This window comes from Carlito syrichta, unplaced genomic scaffold, assembly GCF_000164805.1.
Source record: "Carlito syrichta isolate Samal-C Ts95f unplaced genomic scaffold, Tarsius_syrichta-2.0.1 Scaffold315109, whole genome shotgun sequence".
Classification (NCBI taxonomy): domain Eukaryota; kingdom Metazoa; phylum Chordata; class Mammalia; order Primates; family Tarsiidae; genus Carlito; species Carlito syrichta.
This window is the reverse complement of record NW_007259205.1, coordinates 725,510-748,553: the sequence shown is the minus strand read 5'-3', so window position 1 is coordinate 748,553 and position 23,044 is coordinate 725,510. Positions and strand designations below refer to the sequence as shown.

General features: G+C 37.1%; 1 pseudogene; it reads left to right on the top strand.

Moving 5' to 3' along the window:
- The first annotated feature begins 1,582 nt into the window (after positions 1-1,582).
- The window catches only part of LOC110594399, a 37,151-nt pseudogene continuing 15,689 nt past the window's right edge, over positions 1,583-23,044 (top strand).

Here is a 23,044-nt window from a genome sequence, read left to right as displayed (position 1 = left end):
GTTTTTCTTTATGACTGTGTGTTTGCTGAAATACAAAATATCAACTACTCAGTCCATCTCCAATGTGTTTCTCTTGCTATGTGAAGCAACCTCCAAGACTCTGGACACTAATTCCTAATTCTCCTTTATCTAGAATTATTCAAATGCATGGTCACTACCACGCTGACTTTTTCACTACTTGAAGAATGTTTGTATTATATGTTAAGATCAACAAAAACTTTAGGGCATTTTGAATAGTGGCATTTTATTTCTGAAGTATCTATAAAGCAGGGACTCAGAATAAAATTGATAGAAACTCCATGTAAGAAAAAATCTATATGTTGGTGTACTCTGCCAGATTCTGATATCCTTCCTTGGTGGCATCTCTTTTAATAACTCAGTTTCTAGTGACAGATTATTCTAAGTTGGTCAAAAAGTTTCTGTGAACTCTGTGGGTAGAAAGCAATATTATTTCACCTCTAAGAAACTTGGATTCTGCATTGTAGATCTCATATTAGAGACTGATCCATGACTGACAGGAATCTATAGTAAAGACTATGTTATGGGGGCTGGTACCTGCAGCCATAGCATTGCTCTTAATGAATGGCAAATGGTCTTACATTTTTAAGGCTTGTAGAGCCTGGTTATCTAATTCATTTTTTGTACTCCATTGTAACATGAATATAATTTTTATGACTTCTAGTAGTTAATTGACATAGAAGCTATTTCTAATAAAGTTGCCTCACCTGTTCCTAATACCAAGTTTGCCTAGTCATGTCAGGTTGACCATTCATCCCAGCAAGTGCTATAAATGTAGTTCTTGGCTACAGTTAACTTGACCTAAAGTTGTATTAAATCAGTATTCAGTTGATTTCTTATCTCTGTTACCCAAATTATTTTTAGAAGAAAGCTCAACCTTTATTACTTTACTTATATAATCAACTTTTAAAAACTGCCTATTTAGAAACACTATGGTTGCTTGTTTAACACAAATTAATCAGAAAATAGCAGTAGTTTCTGGAAAAGAGTAACAGTGATATTTTTCTGTAGAATGTTAAGCTTTTGTTGTGGCATTTTTGTACTAAATAATCAAGTGCCACACTGAGGGTGCTCTAACTGAAAAATAGTAACCAAACCTTGTAATATTTATGTAGATAAGACTTTCTGGGCCTCTGAAAGATATACATGCCCCCATCTTTCCCTTCTTGAAAGAATGTGTTATAAAGGAATAAGGAAATCTCTGCAGTTTGGTGCTGGTTATCTAAATACATGTACAACAGAAACTAGTTTTCAACTGCTCTTTTCCCCTCTAGATCTCCCCCTGAGAATTGTGTCTTGAAGTCATTTATTTGAAAGCTTAAATGGAAAAGGGACTGGAAATGGTATTTAGAATTCTATAAGGGGATAAGGAATTGAGGGAGGGCAAGGCCTTGAGAGTAGTCTGTGGTGACATATGAACACAATTATGGCCTCAAACTGCCCGCTGAGAATCCATGAACCAAGGAGTTCACTGTAAAAAAGATTTGATGCCCTTTTGCTGAGAGAGTCTTAGTTTCTCTTCTAAATTTCATAGACAGCACAAATATAACAAAGAAAGACAAACATGCACACCAAATGTGTAACCAGTTCAGAGGATGAAAGTTTAATTAACAGCAACAATGGTAAGGTTGCACTGAATCTAAGAAAAAGACCTTCTTAAGAACACCCTAAAAAGCAGAAAATAAAAGGATCATGAAGGTCAACAGACACACATAGTCAAGAGAAAGTTAGATTTTGTTATGTCATAGAGTTGGAATTTTTAAAGAACTGCCATTATGAGAGTACAAAAATGTGCACAGATATGTTGAACCCCACAGTTAACTTCCCTACAGAATTATATTGGCCAATTAAAAATTTAAAAAGTATGAAGGGGATTTCTGGCAAGATGGCAACGGAACAGGTCAGACTCTAAACGTCTCTACAAAGGAGAGTGTCAATAAAGAGTCTCTGCATGAGTGGGTATGTGCCAGTGGGTGAGTGAAAGTCCATCTGAAGGGAGAGACATAGGGTCTCTCCTTTGGAGATGACTACCACATGCGCCAACCTGATATTGGGACCCCCCATTGTGCAGGATCATCTGTTGTTCTCAGGGCTCTCCTGAGAAGAGGCAGTAGAAAAAAATTAGTCTTTGCCACCTGGCACCTGGCCCACACCATCACCTGTGGCAGCAGAGCAGCACAAAATCCAGGATCTATGGAGAAAGCAGGTTGTGGAAGCTGGAAAGAAGCCCTGCCACTGGTGAGGAAATGCTGATCATTTTTCTCTGTCCCAGGACCAGGCAGAGACCCGTATTGCCCCACCCAGCTCTGCCAAGCTACCAAGCTGGGATCTAGAGTTTATCACCTCATCAAACTTGAAAAGACAGATGCCCCTTTCCCATGCTAAAGCAGGCACAGACACATCATTTCTGAGTGGGAGACTTGATAGCAGTGGCAGCAAGTCAGGGGAGTCCAAATCTGATCCACCCTCCTCCCACAGTAGTCCATGGGGCATCTGACCCATACTGAGAGCAACCTTATCAGCTCATGCTAAAAGAAGAATGTAATTTCGATGACTTCTAGTATTTAATTGACATAAAAGCTATTTCTAATAAAGTTGCCTCACCTGTTCCTAATACCAAGTTTGCCTAGTCCATGGCTGGATACCAAAATCACTACTTAATGCAGTGGCACCAGCTGCAAGGAAGTTGGAATTACAGGAATGGCCAAAGAGCAAGTTTTGTTTATTGAGGTTTTTGGCTTTGGCTTGTTTTTGTTTTTTGTTTTAGTTTATTTCTCTTCTCTCTTTCTTTCAGTTTTTGGTTATATTTTCATACTTGCTTTGTTTCTGTTATTTTAATGGTTTTTTTTTTTAGATTTCCTGTTTGTGTATGGGTATTTTTGAAGGAGAGTACAATTGAGGATTTTTTTGGTCAGTTTATGTGTTTGTATAATCATCTGCATGTTTTTGGATTTTTAAAAATCTTTGCTGTCTTTGTTTATTTCTCTATTAATTTGTTAGTTGGTACACCTGTCTGTTTTCCCTCTTCTTCTCTCTCTCAACCTTCCTCTCATCTTCCTCCTTCTTTTTTCTAATCTTTTCCTTTTACTTACCTCATTTTTCTTTCATGGGGCAAATATATACCCCAATTGCATGGACAGATTATAAGGCAATGGGAAGTGGGTTCCAGGGGACTCAAGCACCTGTCAGTGGGTATTGAGATCTGTAGATAGTTTCTGAATCACAGCTTCTCAACTTCTCAATTAAATCTCAAAACTTCAAAAAGTACAGCTCCCCTCCCCCAGACCACCCCCTTCAAAACTGAACAATCCAGAGGCTCTACATAAAGAAGACTAAGAGATTGAGCAAACAGAAGTAAAAGCTACCCACACATCACTGGACAACAGAATTAAAGAAGAGGTTAAAAAGGAGTGAGGAAAATCTACAAAAATGAAGAAAAACCAAATGAAGAATATAAGTATTACACAGAAATCTGGGAGGTCAACCACTGAGAATATAGACTTCAGAACTCAAATAATGAAGAGTCCCCAGAATGACTGGTCTCAAACCACAAAACCAGGTCTAGATATTAATACAGAAATTAAATAGAAATAATTAGAGACAAAAGGAAAGAATGAAGGAGGTGATAACTAAGATGGCAGCAATAAAGAATACAGTGAATGAAATAAGCAACAAATTGATAATCATGGAAAGCAGAATTAACCAAGCAGAAGAAAGAATCTCAGAGTTTGAGGACCAAGATATGGACCCAAACTGTTAAAAACATATAAAAGAAGCTTAAAAAGAAAAAATACAGCCTCCAAGAGATGAGCAATTATTTCAAGAAGCCATTGGAATCCCTGAGGCAGATAGACAGAGACCACCCTGGAACAAACATTCCATGAAAATTATCCAAGAAAACTTCCCTCATCTCAACAGTTATACGATCATTCAAATACAAGAGATTCAGAGAACCCCTGCAAGACAACAAATGAGAAGACCAACTCCTAGACACATAGTAACTCACCTACACACAGTAGGTATAAAATAAAAAATCCTAAAGACAGCAAGAAAGCTCAGACTTCCTACTGGGGAAGACCAATTAGAATAGCAACAGATTTATCTACTGAAACACTTCAGGCTAGGAGAGATTGGAGTCTAATCTTCAATGTTCTCAAAGTTAAACAATTTCAACCAAGAATTACCTGCTCAGGTAAGCTAAGCTTCATCAGTGTTGGAGAATTAAAATCCTTTCCAGACATTCAATCCCTTGGAGTTTATGCTGCCTCCAGACCGACTCTACTAGAAACACTAGAGAAAGTATTAAACACAGAGGAAAGGAAAAAAAGAATGACAACGCCCTTCCAAAGAATGCAGGGAAAAGATTGAAAACACACATGAATCAACAAAAAATCAAAAGAAAGACAACAAACAAATACATAAGCAAACAGCAGCAGCAAAAACAAACTCTATAAGAACCTCATGACAAGGATAAACTCTCACATCTCAATAATTAGCCTGAATATGAATGGACTAAATACACCACTGAAAAGACATAGAATGGCAAAATGGATAAAATAGCATGAAACAAGAATATATTGTCCCAAGAGACTAATCTCACCAGAAAGAACATTCACAGACTCAAAGTAAGAGAATGGGAAAAAAAATTTCAGGCCAACAGAACAAAACAGAAAGCAGTAGTCAGGATCTTAATATCAGACAAAATACCTTATAAGCTATCAAAAATTTTTAAAAAATGGACATTCACTACATAATGATTTAAAAGGTTCAATCCTTCAACAAGAAATACCCATTCTAAACATACATGCACCCAAAATAGGAACACCAACTTTCATATAGCAGCTTCTAGATAAACTAAAAAAACATATTGACTCTAACATTATCATGGTTAGGGGCTTAAATACCCCATTCACAACCCTAGACAGATCATCAAGACAAAAAAATCAACAAGGAGATCCCGAACCTCAACATAATGCTTGACCAAATGGACTTAATTGATACCTACAAAACACTCCACTCAACAACCATGGAATATACATTCTACTCATAACCACATGAGTTATACTCTTAAGATGGACCACATCCTTGGCCATAATCAAGCATAAACAAATTCCTTAAGAGCGAAACACTGCCATGTACCTTCTTAGACCACAGTGGAATAAAAATAAATATCAACACCAACAAAGTTTCTCCCAAACACACAAAGATATGGACACTAAATAGCATGATGCTAAACAACACCTGGGTCAACACTGAAATCAAAACAGAGACTAAAAGATACCTGGAAACAAATGAAAATGAAGAAACATCTTACCAAAACCTCTGGATACCCTGAAAACAGTACTAAGAGGATAATTCATGTCTCTACAAACACACATGAAGAAAATGGAAAGATCACAAGTTAACAGCCTAACAAATTACCTAAGAAAGCTAGAAAAACAAGACCACCAGAACCCTAACTTCAGCAGGAGAATCCAGATCACCAAAATAAAAACCCAAATTCGGGACATAGAAGACAAAAATATAATACACACACACACACACACACACACACACACACACACACACACACACAAACAAAAAAAACTGTATTTTTGAAAGGATAAACAAGACTGATAGACCCCTAGCTAGAATGACTAAGAAAAAGAGAGAAAAAGTCCAAATAAACATAATCAGAAATGCAAAAGATCAAGTCACAACTGACCCTGAAGAAATACAAAAGATTGTTAGAGATTCTATGTACACTTGTATAGAAACAAACTTGAAAACTTAAAGGACATGGAGAACTTTCTGACATTACACAACCTTCCCAGGTTGAAACAAGAAGAAACCTAAATAGGCCAACAACAATCCAGGAAATCGACTATGTCATAAGAAAATTACCTACAAAAAAAAAAAGCCCTGGACCAGATGTCTTCCAGCAGATTTCTACAAAACATACAAGGAGTAAGTGATACAAATCCTATGGAAAGTATTCCAGGTAATTGAGAAAGATAGTACTGTCCCCAAATCATTTTATAAGGCTAGCATCACATTGATACGCAAACCATGTAAAGATTAAACAAAGAAAGAGAACTAGAGAATTACAGGTCAATATCTTTGATAAACATAGGTGCTAAAATTCTCAACAAGATCCCAGCAAACTGGATCCAACAACACATCTCAAAAATTTTCCACCCCAACCAAGTAGGCTTCATCAGTGGAATGCAGGGCTGATTCAATATTTGCAAGATGAGAAACATAGTTAAATACATCAACAGATTTAAAAACAAAAAACACATGATCATATCATCAGATGTGGAACAAGTTTTTGGTAAAATCCAGCACTCCCTCTTGGTAAAAACCCTTGAACATCTAGGCATATATATTGTTAAACAGACAGAAATTGGAACCATTTCCTCAGAACAAGACTAGGATGCTCACTCTCACCCCTCCTTTTCTACATAGTTTTAGAAGTCCTAGCTAGAGCAATCAGACAAGGGAAGGAAATCGGGGTATCCAAATAGGAAAAGAGGAAGTAAATTTATTCCCCTTCACAGATTACATGATTCTATACCTTGAAAACCCAAGAGAATCTGCCAAAAACCTCCTTGCACTGATAAAGGACTTTGGCGAAGTCTCAGGGCATAAAATAAATGTTCAAAAGACTGCCACATTTCTATATACCAACAATATACAAACATAAACCCAAATAAAAAGTACAATCCCATTCACAATAATCACACACACACACAAAGAAATGTTGAAATCTTCCTAACCAGAGACATGAAAGATCATTACAATGTCAACTGCAAAACACTGCTCAAAGAAATAAAAAAATGAAACAAACAAATGGGAAAATATGCCATACTTATGGATTGGAAGAATCAACATTGTAAAGATGTCCATTCTACACAAGGCAATCTACAGATTTAACACAATACCCATTAAATTACCAGCAACATTTTTCTCAGACCTGAAAATGACAATTCAGGAATTCTTATGGAAACATAAATGACCATGAATAGCCAAAACAATCCTCAGCAAAAAAATAAAAAATAAAAAAACAGAAGGTATCACACTCCCAGACTTTAAACATTGTTATAAAACTACAATAATGAAAACAGCCTGGTATTGGTACAAGAACAGGCATATAGATCAATGGCACAGGATAGAGATTCCAGAAGCAAAATCTCAATTTCTCAACCAACTCATCTTCAACAAAGTCTCCATCACCAATTACTGGGGAGAGGAGAACCCATTCAGTAAATGATTATGGGAAACCTGGATGACCACATGCAGAGGATTAAAACAAAATCCCTACCTATCACTATAAATACAAATCAACTCTAAAGAGAACAAAGACCTAAACCTAAAACCTCAAGCTATAAGAACCTTAGCATATGCAGGAGACACCCTTTTGGATACTGAACCTGGCAACCAATTCCTGATCAAACCCCCAAGTGCATATGCCATAAGAGATAAGATAGACAGGTAGGACCTCATCAAACTGACAAGTTTCTGCAAAGCCAAAGAAACCATCAAGAGAGCAGAGAGACAGCCCAGGGACTGTGGAAAAAAATATTTGCCAACTATATATCTGACAAAGCTCTAACATGTAGCATCTACAAGAAGTTTAAATGCGCCAAAAAGAAAAAACAAAGCCCCATTACAAAGTGGGCAAAAGGTATGAATAGACACTTCTTAAAGAAGACAAATGTGCAGCCAACAGATACCTGAAAAAATGCTCAACCTCACTAGCCATCAAAGAATTGCAAATTAAAACACACAGAGATACCACCTAATTCTAGTCAGGACGGCCATTATCAATAACTCAAAAAGCAACAAATGCTGGAGAGGATGCAAAGAAAAGGAAACACCTTTACATTGTTGGTGGGAGTGTAAACTGGTACAGCCTCTGTGAAAAGCAGTGTGGTGATTCCTAAAAGATCACAAAGTTGACCTTCCATGCAACCTTATAATCTCCCTACTAGGAATATACCCAGAGGAACTGAAATCACTCTATGAAAAAGATATCTTCACACAGATGTTTATTTCAGCATTGTTCACAATAGCAAAAATGTGGAACCAATCGTACTGCCCACCAAAAGAGAACTAGATAAAAAAAAAATGTGGCACACATACACAATGGAATATTATGTAGTCATAAAGAAGGGCAGAATTATGAAATTCACTACAACTTGGATGAACTTATGGTCTATAATACTGAGTAAACAAAGAACTGAGTATCACGTGTTCTCACTCATAAGGGGACTTTGTACAATTATCTTAATACTATAAGTAAAGGATTGTCAGTAGTGAAAAATTACCAGGGGGGCAAGGGGAGGTGGGATTGGCAGTAATGGGATTCTGCCAGTCGATTGGGGGCACACTTCATCAAAAAGGGTACTTGAATAATGAACATTCGTATAATTAACCCTGAATTGTGCCCAACATATTTAAAATAATTTTTTTTAAAAAAAAGGTAAAGAATTGGCAGTAGTGGGAAACTGCTAGGTGGCGTTGGGGGGGGGGGCAGGATTGGCAGTAATGGGAATCTGCTAGAGGAGGGGAGCACACCTCATCAACAAGGGTACCTGCATAATAAACATTTGTATTCCTAACCCTGAGTTACTCCCAACATTTTTAAAATAAAATTTTTTTAAAAAGTAAAAGAAAAAAATTGTTAACTTTTTAAAATCAACTGTTTTATATTCAGATAGGTTTGCATATTTATATCTAATGTTATAATTATTCTCTTCTTTTATGAATTGTCAACTCATGGTGTGTTCATTTATCTATTATCATGAAACTATTTTTCTTTTGTCTGAGACATTTAAACTTAATGGTATAAATACAGTTTAATATATTTTAATATTTAGATCTATAATCATTTGTCATTTAATTTTTTTGCATTTAGAAATTGCAACACTTTACGTTGACAATCAATTGGCATTCTTATTTGGAAGTTTTTCCATTGCTTTTAGATTCAAACAATTCCCCTGCCCCAAATATTTTATTTCAGAATATCTTTATAATATACAACAGAGCTAATATTATTTAGGGCCTTATTATAATAGCATTAGGACATCTTTATTGTGTTCATGTTTGTTTCTGTATTAATTTGAAAATATGTTTTATCTTTAAAACAGTTATGTATTTTCTTAGATTTTATTTTCATTAAAAAAGCAAAGGGGCAGAATAAAATAATAGAAGAAATAGTATCTCCTATTTTAGCAAGAATATGTGAAGAGTACCTGTTGAGTAACATACTAATATGTATAGTAAAATTCTGGAAGATAATTTCTTCAAAACCATTATAAGCATTGCATCTTTTAAAATCATGCATGTGGTAACAAAAAGGATAGAAGAAATTATGGCATATGTACTGCTAAGCAGCAACCTGAGGAGAACAGCAAACTGTCAACATACAATTTCTCTCTTCCATAAAACATATATAGTAACACACTGCAGGGACATAATGCCAAAGGAAATTTGCAAGTTTTTTTTTAAATATTGTTACATACCTATTAATTAATTATGTAACTGAAATTTACATTTTGAACTTATGTGCATATGAAACATATACAACTCAATCTGAAATATCTTTAATTTATAAACCATAAATATTAGCTATTAGAGCAATTTTAGGAGAATAGAGGTCTGTATTCCAATTTTCTCACAAGAAGAAAGTGGCAACAGGGAGGTTGGAATAGATTGTAAATTATTGAAATTTTAGAAAAGTCACAAAATATTAGTACAAACATGTTTCACTTTATATAGGTACTGGAATAAGATGTGGAGTGTTTGGATGAGAATAGAATCTGTTCTGTCACAACTGTTTGGGGATTTTGTTTATTTTGACAGCCCATAGAATCGTGAAGGTATTCACTGTAAAAGTTGATATAAAACCATGTGCTTCAAAATTATCTTCTTAATAATCACTGAAGATATATTTTCATTAAAATAGCAATATGTCTAACAGGAAAAAAATACATTATCTGAAAACTAAGCCAAAGCTTTGAATTAAACTATGCTGATTGTCGACAACTGCACAAATACAGCAATATATCATAGTGATAATAATAGTAATAATACTTGCAAAAATCCAGAAAGCACCAGAAATTGTACTGTGAATTTTAGATGCTTTATATCTTATTTAATTTTCACAAAAACCCTGGAAGTACTAAAAATGTCTCCCACACTTTTCTTATTTAGATTTTTTTAAAGTTCAGATTGAAAATGTCCAAAGACAAAGAGATAATGTGTGACAAAATCAGGGTACATATCTAATTGTTTCATTTTACAAAGTAATACTAGTAGTTGTCACTTCTAAAAAGCATTTTAGTATAATATATGGTAACTTTTAAAAAAAGAAAATAATCTCAGAATAGTGATTATGTATGAAAGGAAGAAGGAGAGGATAGGAGAGAGAGGAGCAAATAGATAGAGTTAATGTTATTTGCTATGTTCTGCTTCTTCATTGGGTGGTAGATTTATGGGTGTTTATCCTTATTTATTTATAACCACTTGTGATATCTATCTGTCTATCTATATATATATATTGCAAATAATAAAACCAATTTTAAAGTTTATACAAAATTTTTGGTAATTTAAAAATTCATTTAGAAAATATAAAGGATGCAGGTGGACTAAATCAGCCCACCCAAAACTTTGTATTAAAAAGCCTTTGCTTATGGAAGTCCAATGGGATAAAGAGTATTCTTTCCCGAAAGTTGGTTTGGTCAGGTTTATGACTTCATTTGATTATATTATATCATGAAAAAATCTTAATAGAAAATATATGATTTAACAAATGATTTAATTGTTATTCTTATCCTACACAATGCAAAAAAAAAAAAAAAAAGATTTTACCTATAACATCTTGAATCACTCTCTCCATGAGTGCTTATGAGATAGGATATAGCTAGAGAAAGTCTAGGTGGGTCTTCTGGTAACAATGTAGCAAACTCCCAGCAGGCCTCTCAGGCTGCATTGGTAAACAAACTCCCTATGAACATCTCAAGTTAGAGCTTAGGTACTCACTGCTGGGATTGAAAAAGCAACCAATCAGCTCATCATTGGGCCCCTACCTCCAGCTCATTAGTCCTTAATACTGACCAATCAGAACAGCTACAGCTCGCAGCTAGTGCTAGCCAATTGGCTTGGACTTAGGGCTATATAAGCATCCAGGTTTCCACCCCACAGATGGGCAACCCCTTCCAGTCTCCTCTCACTGTGGGAGCTTCTCTGTCCTCTCAATAAATCTTGATTTCTCACTTTCTGACTGTCTATGTCCCACGTTCTTCCTGGGCATGAGACAAGAATCTTGACCCTGAAGAGCTGTAACCTGAAGAGCACAGAAGTGCGACCTGAAGAGCTGCAGAAGATAGTCAGAGCTGAACCATGCACCCCAGAGGCTGTTTTGCCAGCAACAGAGCTAACTGAACCAGGAGAGCTGCAGTAAGAAGGTGAGACTCTGAAACTGAGACACCCCAGGGGCTAGGCTTGCCAGCCCACTGAATTGCACCAATCTCAGAACTTGGCTTGCCAGTCCATTAGAGCTGACACTTCCCGGACTAGGTTTACCAATCCCTCCAGACTCCCCTCTTTGAGGCTTGGCTGACTAACCCATTGAGCTGACATTCTTGAAGCCCAGGCTGACCTGAAAAATCCGCATTAGTTTTGGCACCCGATATGGGACTTGATGGAAGGGTGAGTTGAAGCAAACCTATCACTTTACTTTCATTTCTGAGGATCCTCGTCCTCAAGTTTTTTTTTTTTTTTTTACTCTGTCTAAAGAACAAATTACCAGGACTCTGCTAGCCAGTTAAAAACGAATAGCGTGGCTGCTGGTCTACATTACACAGAGGTCAGTCTTGCTGAAGAGGACTTGGTTAATCTCCCAACACTCTCAGGTGTTGGGAATGTTGGTTATGTTCTGATCTAGTTTCTTTTCTTGGAGGTCTAGCCATTGCATAGAATTGGAAGAAGCGTGGGGGTAATTGAGGGCATCTGGCCAAGGCTTCGCCTTCATGTTACCCAAAGGCTTCCAAGCTGGCCCCTATTCCTGATAGCCTATTCCAGTCTCTCCTATCACACTTTTTTCAACCTTTCCTATCACATTTTCTTATCTTTGGGATTGCCATGGGAACTTTCTGTACTTGGTGCTTGGTGACATGGGTGTTTTAATAGCTTAGGGAGCCAGCGTTACTAGATGGTGTTGGCAACCAGCTTGATCATTGTTGAATAAGAGCTCAGGACAAGGTGTATTCATAGGTCCATGAGGCAAAAGGGTAGGGAGCTTTGGTTTCATTTTTTTCATATTGGGAAGCATTATAATTGGCAAGAAAGAGAAACTGTTTTATATAAGGAATTAAAGTCTTGTGAAGGTATAGGTGGGGACTCTATGGGTAGACAAATGTCAAATGAATGTGCAGACTTTATGTTGAAATGCCTGGTTGACTGTTTAGGTTTTCGGAGGATGGCAAGGACTGTATCAAAAGATCCTGTACTGGCACTTTCATGTCTCCATATTTGTGGCCCTTGTTAGAAAAGTAATCTGATGTTGCAACCTGGTTCAAACTGTGGGCCTCCTGGCCAGGGGCTCATGTGTAGTCCCAGGAACCCCTTCCCCTTTGTCAGAATCCTGTTCCTAAACCCAATTGTTCCATTGCCTTTTTGAAGACCTTGTCTGATAAGGAGGAATGCTAGGTTTGAGGAATCCAGAGGCACAGTCAACAGAGTGTAGGACAGGTATTAATGCATAGGTGAGCAAAACTATTCCTACTGACCAGGTCCCTACCACTATACTTGGGTGGAGGTTATGCTTACATCCAAGGGGAAGCCATGAGCTGAGAAGTACAGAAAGGTAAGGGGATACTCTCCTTTCTTCGATCCTTACTCATCATGCACATTGGTTGGAGGAGGGAAAACTTGGGGACACCTTTCTTTCTCCTCTCTCCTTCAGATGGGTAATGGGCCATCTTGCTATCTGCAGTGTGCACTTAAGAGTGCACACCAGGACTCGGAACTCCTTTGATCCTCAGACTTTAAACAGTGTCTTAAATTATTTTGCACCCAAGTGTGGCTAAGTTATAAGTTGCAGAATGGAGAAACCTGGTCTCCAGAAGGAAGAATCAATCATAAGACAACTGTGCAGCTAGATAGTTTCTGTAGATACCAGGCAAATGGTCCAAGGTCCCATATATACAGGTTTTCTTTACATTACAAAAAAATCTAGACCTTTGTCAATGCTGTAGAATCAATTCAGTCCTCTTAGCAGTCATCTCAAGGGAAGGTCCCTGTGGACTGGGAATGCCAACCCCAAAGGTACCACTGGGAAAGGCATCTCATGAGGCCACGCCACCTGGTCCATCTTGTTCTTCTTATTCAGGTCCTCCTTGTACCTCAAACCATTCCCACTCTAAAATCTCTCATTCTAGAACTCTGGCATTACTTTTGCCCTTACAAGAGATGCTTGGTGAATATGACTCTAATAAGGTACAGGTATCCTTTTTCTTATGAGACTTGAAACAAATCAAGGAAGATCTTGGAAGGTTCTCAAATGACTCTGACAATTATACAGATACTTTCTAGAATTTAATGCAAGTGTTCGAGCTCTCCTGGAAAGATGCTATGTTGCTCTTAGGCCAGACCCTAATGACCACTGAGAAACAAGCAACTCTGCAAGGCAGAGAAATTTAGAGAGGAGCTTTGTATTCCATATAGTGCCAGAGAAGGAGAGGAACCCGATCCATTAGGCATGTCTGCAGTGCTATTGGAAAACCTCAAATGGGACCACAATAGCAATTTTGGAGAATGGTGGAGGAATCTTTAGAAACAGGTCAAAGTACCAGATAGTACTTTAGAGAATCTCCTGAAAGTGACCACCTCATTCTTTTATAAGAGAATCAAGAGGAAATACAAGACAAAGGCAAGAACACTACTAGCTGCCTTATAGGTATATACAACCCAGAATTCCCAAGTGTACCTGCTAACTGTTATGGAGGCAGCAAGCCAAACTAAAGAAGTAATAGGGTGCCAACATGGTAGACTGCAGAACCAGAGGGACAAAAGAGGCATCTCAATTGGCAGCTACCTTTAGTGACAAAACTCTAACAGCCCATCAGACCTGGTAACAACGGATCTGCTAAGGGGATGATGTCTATGACCATAGGTATAATCTGTGGGGGCACTAGAAGACTGGCTTCCCCAAAGTGGCCTAGACCTCCAGGACCTTGTCCATTGTGCAGACACAAAAGAGCCATTGGAAAGAGACTTTCTTCTGAAGGGAGGAGAGAACACCTAGCTCACAGTGATGGCTGCTGAGGAAACCTGGAAATCTGCTACAGTGCCTGTCATAGCTCACCATCACCCCAACCATCTCCAGGTGAATGTTAATAACTGAATTAACACAGATGCCAGCCATTTGATTCTGGTCATCCATGATGGAATATAATCTTGTTGCAATTCAAGTTGCTAGGGGTTATTCAAAGTAAATACAGGTTATATGGAAAGGCAAAAGCCAGAAAAGCATAGGAAAGTTCAAGTTGGTGTGGTAGTGTGCTTTTGGTTAGGAAGGATGCAAAGGACAGAATGGTTTTGTATAGGAAGGGATCTTTTGTGTTAAGTTTTTTGTCCTGCAATAAAGTGGATGGTCACCCAAAGGAAGGAAAGTATAGGACAGATAGAGGTTTCATGCATGTTGAAAAATAGTATGTCATAGAGTAGTATATGAAACTAAGGATAATTAATCAGCTAGAACTCATTTTCAAATCTGGACATTAGAGACAGAAAAATTTTGACCAATTAAAACAAGCCTTAATTGCAGCACTGGCTCTTAGTCTTTCCATAGGAAAGACATTTAACCTTTATGTGTCTGAGAGTAAAGGAATAGCCCTGAAGGTTCTGACCCAGATCCAGGGTCCAGTCCGACAACCTGTGGGCCATTTAAGCAAGGAACTTAATCTTGTGACTAAGGGATGGTTAAGGGATGGCCAGCCTACCTAAGAGCAATGGCAGCAGTAGCTTTGTTGGTGCCAGAAGCTATTAAGCTAACAGTGGGAGATTGCCAAACTATTGTCTTCAGTCTTCCTCCCTTGGGAAGTGGCAATAATACATTGTAAAGACCGTCAAAAGGGAACAGATGAAATAGCTGAAGGAAGCAAACCAGCAGATTGAACAGCCAAGTTACCAGCAAGGAAAACCCATATTTCTGATCCATTTGAGGCCCCTTTGATTGGGAGGGTCCCTAGAAAGATACAAAGCCCCAATATTCTCTCATCTTAGGAATATGATTTTCAACCTTCAGGATGGTTGCAATCAAAGGATGGGAAATCTCATCTGCCAATGGAAGGTTCTTAAAACCCTCCATCAGATCTTTCACCTCAGAAGAAATAAAACTTTCCAACTGACCCAAAAGCTGTTTCAGTAAAGGTTACTAGAATAGACTTGTGGATCCATTACACTAGAGTGAAAGCCTGGATTTTAGAAGAAGTTGCATCAGCTGACTCAGAAGAGCATACAGAATTAAACTAAAGTTGTAAAAGAGAAATGCCAAAATTAACTGCCTACAAATTTTCTCCTTATAGTTATACCTATACTTGCTACCTTTGTTTTTATTTTGATTTGTACTATTAAGCGTCTCTGTCAAGGACCCCTTAATTCTGAGCATCCATGGGATTGTTCCCTTCCCTAGAAGTTTTCCTCACAGGAACAAGCAAAATGCCAAAACTATCTTGCATCTTGTTTTTAGTATCGTTAGTCTTAGCTTCTTATAAGCATCCTTTCTCATCTTTCATTATATACGTGGCTCAGCAGGGTAATTATTCAAATGTTGGGTTCATGGCTGAATGTAGAGGAACATGTGCATTATTAAAAGAAACTTGTTGTTTCCATATTAACACTTCCTCCCAAGTAAAAGAGATGTTACAAGTCATGAAACAATAATAAAACAATGGCCTTATTTTACAAGAACAGGCAGTTTCAGGACCCCATTGGTTACAGTCTTTTTTGTCTTCTAGGGATTTCCAATATATGGACATGGGTATTTCCCTTAATAACTCCTTTTGTTGTATTGTTTGTGTTTGGTCCATGTATAGTTAACCTTCTTCTAAAGTTTGTTTCTTCTCTCCTAGAGGTCGTAAAACTCCAGATGGTGATGCAGATGGAACATTGTATGGAAGCTTCTTTCTACCAGGACCTTTAGATCGCCCTCCAGAGGATCCCTAGCTGTTGTCCCCATACTACACCCATGATCAACAAGAAGTAGCCAGATCAGTCATTGTCCTCACTCCCTAATGGTAGTTAGGGTTACTATACCAGAGGGGGCAATGAGAAAGGAGGTAACTAGAGAAAGGATAGGCAGACAGACAGGTGAGTCCTCTGGTAAAAATGTAGTGAACTCCCAGCAGAACTCTCAGGCTCAGCATTGGTAAGCAAGCTCCCTACAATCCTCTCAAGCTAGAATTTAGGTACTCACTGCTGAGATCGAAAAAGCAACCAATCAGCTCACCATTAGGCCCCTATCTCCTGCTGATTAGTCCTTAATACTGACCAATCAGAACAACTACAGCTCATAGCTAGTGCTAGCCAATTGGCTTGAACTTAGGGCTAAATAAGCACCCAGGTTTCCACCCCAGAGATGGGCAACCCCTTCCAGTCCCCTCCCACTGTGGGAGCTTCTCTGTCCTCTCAATAAATCCTGCTTTCTTGTTTTCTGGCTGTCTGTGTCCCTCAGTCCTCCTGGGCATGAGATAAGAATCTTGACCCTGAAGAGCTGCAATGTGAAGAGCTGTGTAAGTGTGACCTGAAGAGCTGCAGAAGATCATTAGAGCTGAGCCATGCACCCCAGAGGCTGACTTGCCAGCAATGGAGCTAGCTGAACCAGGAGAGCTGCAGGAAGAAGGCAAGACTCTGTAGCTGAGACATCCTGGGGGCTAGGTTTGCCAGCCCACTGAATCATAACACTCTCATGTCTTGGCTTGCCAGCCCATTAGAGCTAACACTACCAGGACTAGGCTTACCAGTCCCTCCAGACTACAGACTACCCACTCTGGGGCTTGGCTGACTGACCCATTGAACTGACACTCTCAAAGCACAGGCTGACCTGAAAAATTCACCTCACTTAGTTTTGAAATTTTCTTTGAATCGACACAACAGCAAGTCAACTAGTATTCTTTCATTACTCCTGCAAATGAATTTGTTGTCTGGTAGGCAAACACACACACACACACACACACACACACACACACACACACACACACGGCAGCACTGTTCAAACACAAATAAGAAGGAGATACTGATATATGGGGAAAAGTAATTGATGTCTTGCATCATAATATGTTTAACTCTTGCTGACCAGTTGGAGACAAATATGGTATGTAGTGAAATACACAAAATTGATCTAAAGAAAAACTCCCCAATGGTTATGATAAAATGTTTAGCATTTAATCTAAAATTCTTTTAGTACACTTTCAAAATTCATGACTAGAGATTTTATTAGCTAATAGTTAATGTAAATGCACAAAAGTAGAGGATAATTTCTGGAAGGAAAAAATTACTAGGTGTTACTATTACCTAAATGTATCTCAGATATTTATAGCCATAATTTGAAATATGAAACACTAATTTTATTAAAAATCATAAGACAAATATATGGTAATTGTTTAAGTATGAACTGAAGCTAAAATAAATTGTAGCTATAAGTTTTTATTAAACAAGTTAAATTTTTCTACGAAATACACAGGAATGTTTCAAATTGTTTTCTATGAATGTATCAGTATAATTGAGAAAGTTTATATTGGCTTAATTTTTTTTCAAAATGTCTTAAAGAAGGCAACAATTTAACAGCTATGTTATGATTTTATTTTCATTACAATAAAACTTTTTCAACTTTATGAAATTGAAGTATAACAAAGCTGTAATCTCAATAAAATTATCGATCCCTGTATATTATTCTCAGATTTATGTGCTAATTGCAAAATACTATTCTTCTTTCCATGTCTGGCACTTTCCACCCATCTTGTATAATAAGCAGAGTTTCATACACGAATTAAAGAGAGAGCATACTATCTCATTTTGTAAATAATTCAAAATTTCACATTTGATGTACTTGCATCTTATGAACTTTCAGTTTCTAAGATACATTTAAACCCTCTCATAATGTTTTATAACATCTCTAAAAATAATGATGTTGTTGAATCACTAATTATCCATATGTTATAAAATGTATTGCCTTCTTTTATCCTCTTTATTTCAGAAATTTTGTAGTCCCCTCTTTCTCATTTTCTAAGTAATCAAATATGTTTTTAACATCTAATTTTGGACTTAGTCTTTGCCATAGTCTCATTTTTAGTTGTTCTTATGAACTTATAAATAAAAGCATTAGTTTCTACATCCTTTTAACTGCCTTGAAAATATGTAATTTTGGGGGAGTGGGATTGGCAGTTGAGGAAAACTGCTAGGGGAAGGTGGGGTATACCTCATCAACAAGGGTACCTCCTGCTAATCGACATTTGTATACCTAACCCTAAATTGTACCCCACATCTTTATAATAAAAAAATGTAATTTTTTTCCTATAAGACTTTTTTTTTTTTTCACAGTAAGACTTTATAAAATAAAATTGATTATTCCTATAGAACTACACTGTCCAGTATGGTCTCCACGAGTTACCTGAACTATCTAAATTTAGTTTTAAGTTAGTTAAAATTAAATGAAAGTTAAAGTTTAGTTCCTTATTTATACTAAGTATATTTTAAGTGATCAATAACTACATATGACTCATGACTGCCATGTGGGACTATGCAGAAACATTTTCGTAATCATGTTACAACAAAAAAAGACAAAGGTGATAAAAATAAGTTTATAGGAAGATACTTTGGTATCTATCATAGAAGTGAATAAAATGTATTCAGAAGATTGTAGTAGGTAAAGGGAGACACAGAGGATTTTATTTTTAAATATTTATTATTTGCATATTTTTGCTTGACAACTTCTCAGTTGCACTAAAAAATCCAAAGACTCTCCTGTGTCTCCTCACCCAATAACTCAAGGACAAGGACACAAAATCAGAGCTACACTGCTGGAAATGGAGGGCAAAAAAGAATAACATTCTATCCATTTTCTGGTGCTATGGCAAAAGAGAAACTAGACAGCTAATTTCTCAGGTTATTCTGCCACATTAATTTCTCAGTAAATAACCCTGCTATATTACAGTAATAGTTTTTTTAACTCTCCATTGAATGCATGAAAGATTTGTTTTTGATGGAGAGCAGGTAAAATGGAAGGCAAAGAATGTCTGGTTCGGTGAAGTATATGTTAATAGGTCTTCCCTTCTGTACCATAGAATAAATGAAGTGAGATTTTCATTAAAAAGGATATTTCTGTCAGACTCGGTGGCTCAGCCTGTAATCCCGTGCCTTTGGGAGGCTGAGGTGCATGGATTGCCTGAGCCCGTGGGTTCGAGACCCGCCTGGGCAGGCGAGACCTTATCTCTACAATAAGTCAAAAAATTAGCCGGGCGTGGTAGCATGTGCCTGTAGTTCCAGCTATGTGGAAGGCTAAGGTGGAAGGATCGCTGGAGCCCAGTAGGTCAAGGCTGCGGTGGCCGGGAGCGACCACTGCACTCCAGTCTGGGCGACAGAGTGAGACTCTGACTCAAAAAAAAAAAAAAAAAAGGATATTTCTGAGACCTTTAGAACACTGCATTTTATTCTAAGCTAACATAATGACCAACAATGCCTTATGTTTATCCACATGGTCATATAAAATTGATCTCTGTTATGCTCAGGGAGAAGCAGCACTCACCTTTTCCCATCTGCCCCTCTACCCACCGATCCTCTATGCACCCCTCCACCCTAAACCCACAAACCACATACCAACTTACTGGAACCTGCCAGCAGCTGCTGAGAAAGGCCAGACAGAAACTTTCCAGCCCACGCTGGATGCGACGTTTTGTCTCCCCACTTCACTGCCGCCCCCAACACCCTCCCCAAATACAGCACTCTTAAAAACCCAAACCTGCCCCTCCTTGGGCGCAACTCCCCTGGTTCATCTTTCTGGACCATGGGACCTCGCCCAGGAGTTTCTTCCCCAATAAACGCTTGGTTTATATCAGCACTTTGTCCTGTGCCTCTTTCGGTATCTCCAAACGTTACAATCCCCAATTTTATATTTACTTTAACACACCACTTTTGGTTACACTTTTTTAGAATAAAATTTTTAGATACACAAAAGAGGAATTTTTTTTCTTTTTTGTAAAGTTTGTTATGTTTGTCCTAAACAACCCCCACCCACTGCCTCTCATGTATTTTGGGAAATTTCAGTTATATGAATGGGATAACTGGGATATATCACAGTATGTAAAATGGGTCTTTTCTAGTTTGGGTTTTTTTTTTTTCTTTTTTAGTTTGAAGACAAGAGATAAGTCTTCCCACAATATAAGAAATTGTGTAACTTCCAGAGTCCTGCCCCCACTCTCCTGCTAGAGTTTATTGCCTTGTTAAAAAGAAAAGTAAGCCAAACTAAGTCAAACTACTGTTTAAAACTTCATCCCCATCAATCCAACCATATAAGTAGAAAAGGGAGAGTTCTGTTAATGTTCAGCTCACTGAGGTAATTGAGGAGAGCTCAGTCTGAGAGAGACTAGGGGTCTTTACCAAAGGGAGAACTGGCATTAATTACTTCTGATTAGATGTTACAAAAGCTGCAGAAACTCTTAGACCCATCTAGTACTGCCACTGGAGGCAAATATGGTAAAAATATTCTTGAGAAATTGGCATTATTTGGAAATATCTATTTGCACTCAGATATTGGTGCCTGTTTCTCTTTTGAGGAATTTTGAAGACTGTTGGTTTCCTGAACAAACCATGATTAGTAGTAGGCCAAGGCGAGAGGGGAGCAGAGAGGTAGGCCCAGATACATTAATTGCTTAGGGTAAGAGATGCCAGAGAAAGTTGTATTGGCAAATCAGGACACACTGTGCAGTATGTGTATCCTGAGGAGGGAGACTTTGAAAGAGACCACCATTGAACCCCATGAGAAAGTCAACATTCTGATTGATGCCAGCCAAAATAGAGGAAATGCTGGTAGGCAAGTATTAGCATTCTTGTTATGCCTACACCAAAAGGATCTTATCAGTGGCTGTGCCTGATAGAATTGGGGTAGAATGCAGTGTGAATTCTCTAAAACAAAAAGTAGCAGCAATCTAAAATATTCCAAATACCTTTGAAAATCTAAACCAATTTTTTTCTCAATGTATTTGGTATAGAGCAATGTGAACAATTTTTTTTTCAAATACAAATTAATTTATATTAAAACAGCATTAACAGCATTTTGTAAGACATGTAAAATGTTAAATTAGTGGTTTTGAAGACTTCTTCACATTTATCGGATAATTTATTTATTTGTTCAAATAATCAGAAACAAATTTTTCATTCAAAATGTTTAAAATTTGAAGACAAGAATGAAGTCTTTTTTTTTTTTTTGAGTTGGATTCTCACTTTGTCACCCAGACTGGAGTGCAGTGGCTCCTGGCCACTGCAGCCTCGACCTGCTGGACTCCGGCGATCCTTCCGCCTCAGCCTTCCAAGTAGCCGGAATTACAAGCATGCACTACCATGCAGGCTGATTTTTTTATTTTATTGTAGAGATGAGGTCTCGCCAAGTTGCCCAGGTGGGTCTCAAACCCATAGGCTCAGGCAATTCACTCACCTCAGCTTCCCAAAGTGCGGGGTTACAGGCTGAGCCACCAACCCCAGCAAGAATGAAGTCTTATTTGTTTGTTCTCATTTCAGTAACTTACATTAATGGTTATATTTTCCAAATTATCTGTTTGGTATTTAAAGCATAGCTCTATTTTTCTTTTTAATTATATTAAATTTATTTTCCCTGATTAGAAATTCTAAAAAATGTATAAATTTTATGTCTTGACATGTATATTTATATTTCTGTGGTTTTGCATTTTAGTGCATTTTTCATTATTATCAAATTAAACACCTTATTTTACAATATAAATCATTCATTTCTTAGTTAATACTTAGGATTTGTAATAGTTTAAACAATCTTAAAACATGAGAACATGTTTTTTTTCTAAGTTGTTCAATATCTACATAGTTCAGTACCCTGTGTTAATATGTACTACCACATAAACCCTTGAATTAGCACAATTTTCTATGACTATTTAAGAATATCACAATAGGTGGAAGGAGAAAACTAGTCATAGACCCAGAGAATATTAGCATCTTAGAAAATATTTTTTCAGAAAGACGAAATGTGATTTCAATTCTAAATAAGTATGCAGGTCTTTGTAGATTTTATGTAGCAATGGAGATTTGGTCTGTGACATTTCAGTGTATTTCCAGTGTCTGAAGAGTAATGGTTTTTGTTTTCACTCTCAGCAGGGTTTCCTGGTATAACCAATAATATCATGGTTATCATAGGTCTCTGGCATCTGTCAAGAAACATTTCTTTATTCAGATTTTCCATAAGACCTGTTGAGTTCTAAGATATTATTTAGGAGTGCCTTAATGTATATCTACTATTACTTGAGATTTTTATTTTTAGAGTTTATTGAGTAAAACTATAGAAGAGTATTGGGATATTTTCTAAGAGAAAACCTTAATTTTGGCACCAATGTTTTAAAAAACAACTGTTTAAAGTAAATTGTTTTCTAAAAAAGCAGCTAGTATATCAAAGTATTAGTCAAACCAAAAGTGTAAGATTTCCCATTCTGGTTTGGGTCTTTTGATTAACTATCTAGGAAAACCATAGTAAGTATGTACACCTTAGAGATAAATCATTTTCTAATATATGATATAAAGTTTTTGCTGACAAAATTACAGCAAATTAGAAATGCAAAATTTTTATCAAAAGAACTTAAAAAAATCTTACTTATTTTATTGACATATCTCCCAAACAAGATGGGTGTTATCCAATTTATTAAGAAGATATTGCTCTTAGAATGCTCTCAATTTGAATACAGGTAGAAATCTGCATCTTTGAGTTATTTTCTATGGAAACTAACCAAATCAAATCACTTTTAGA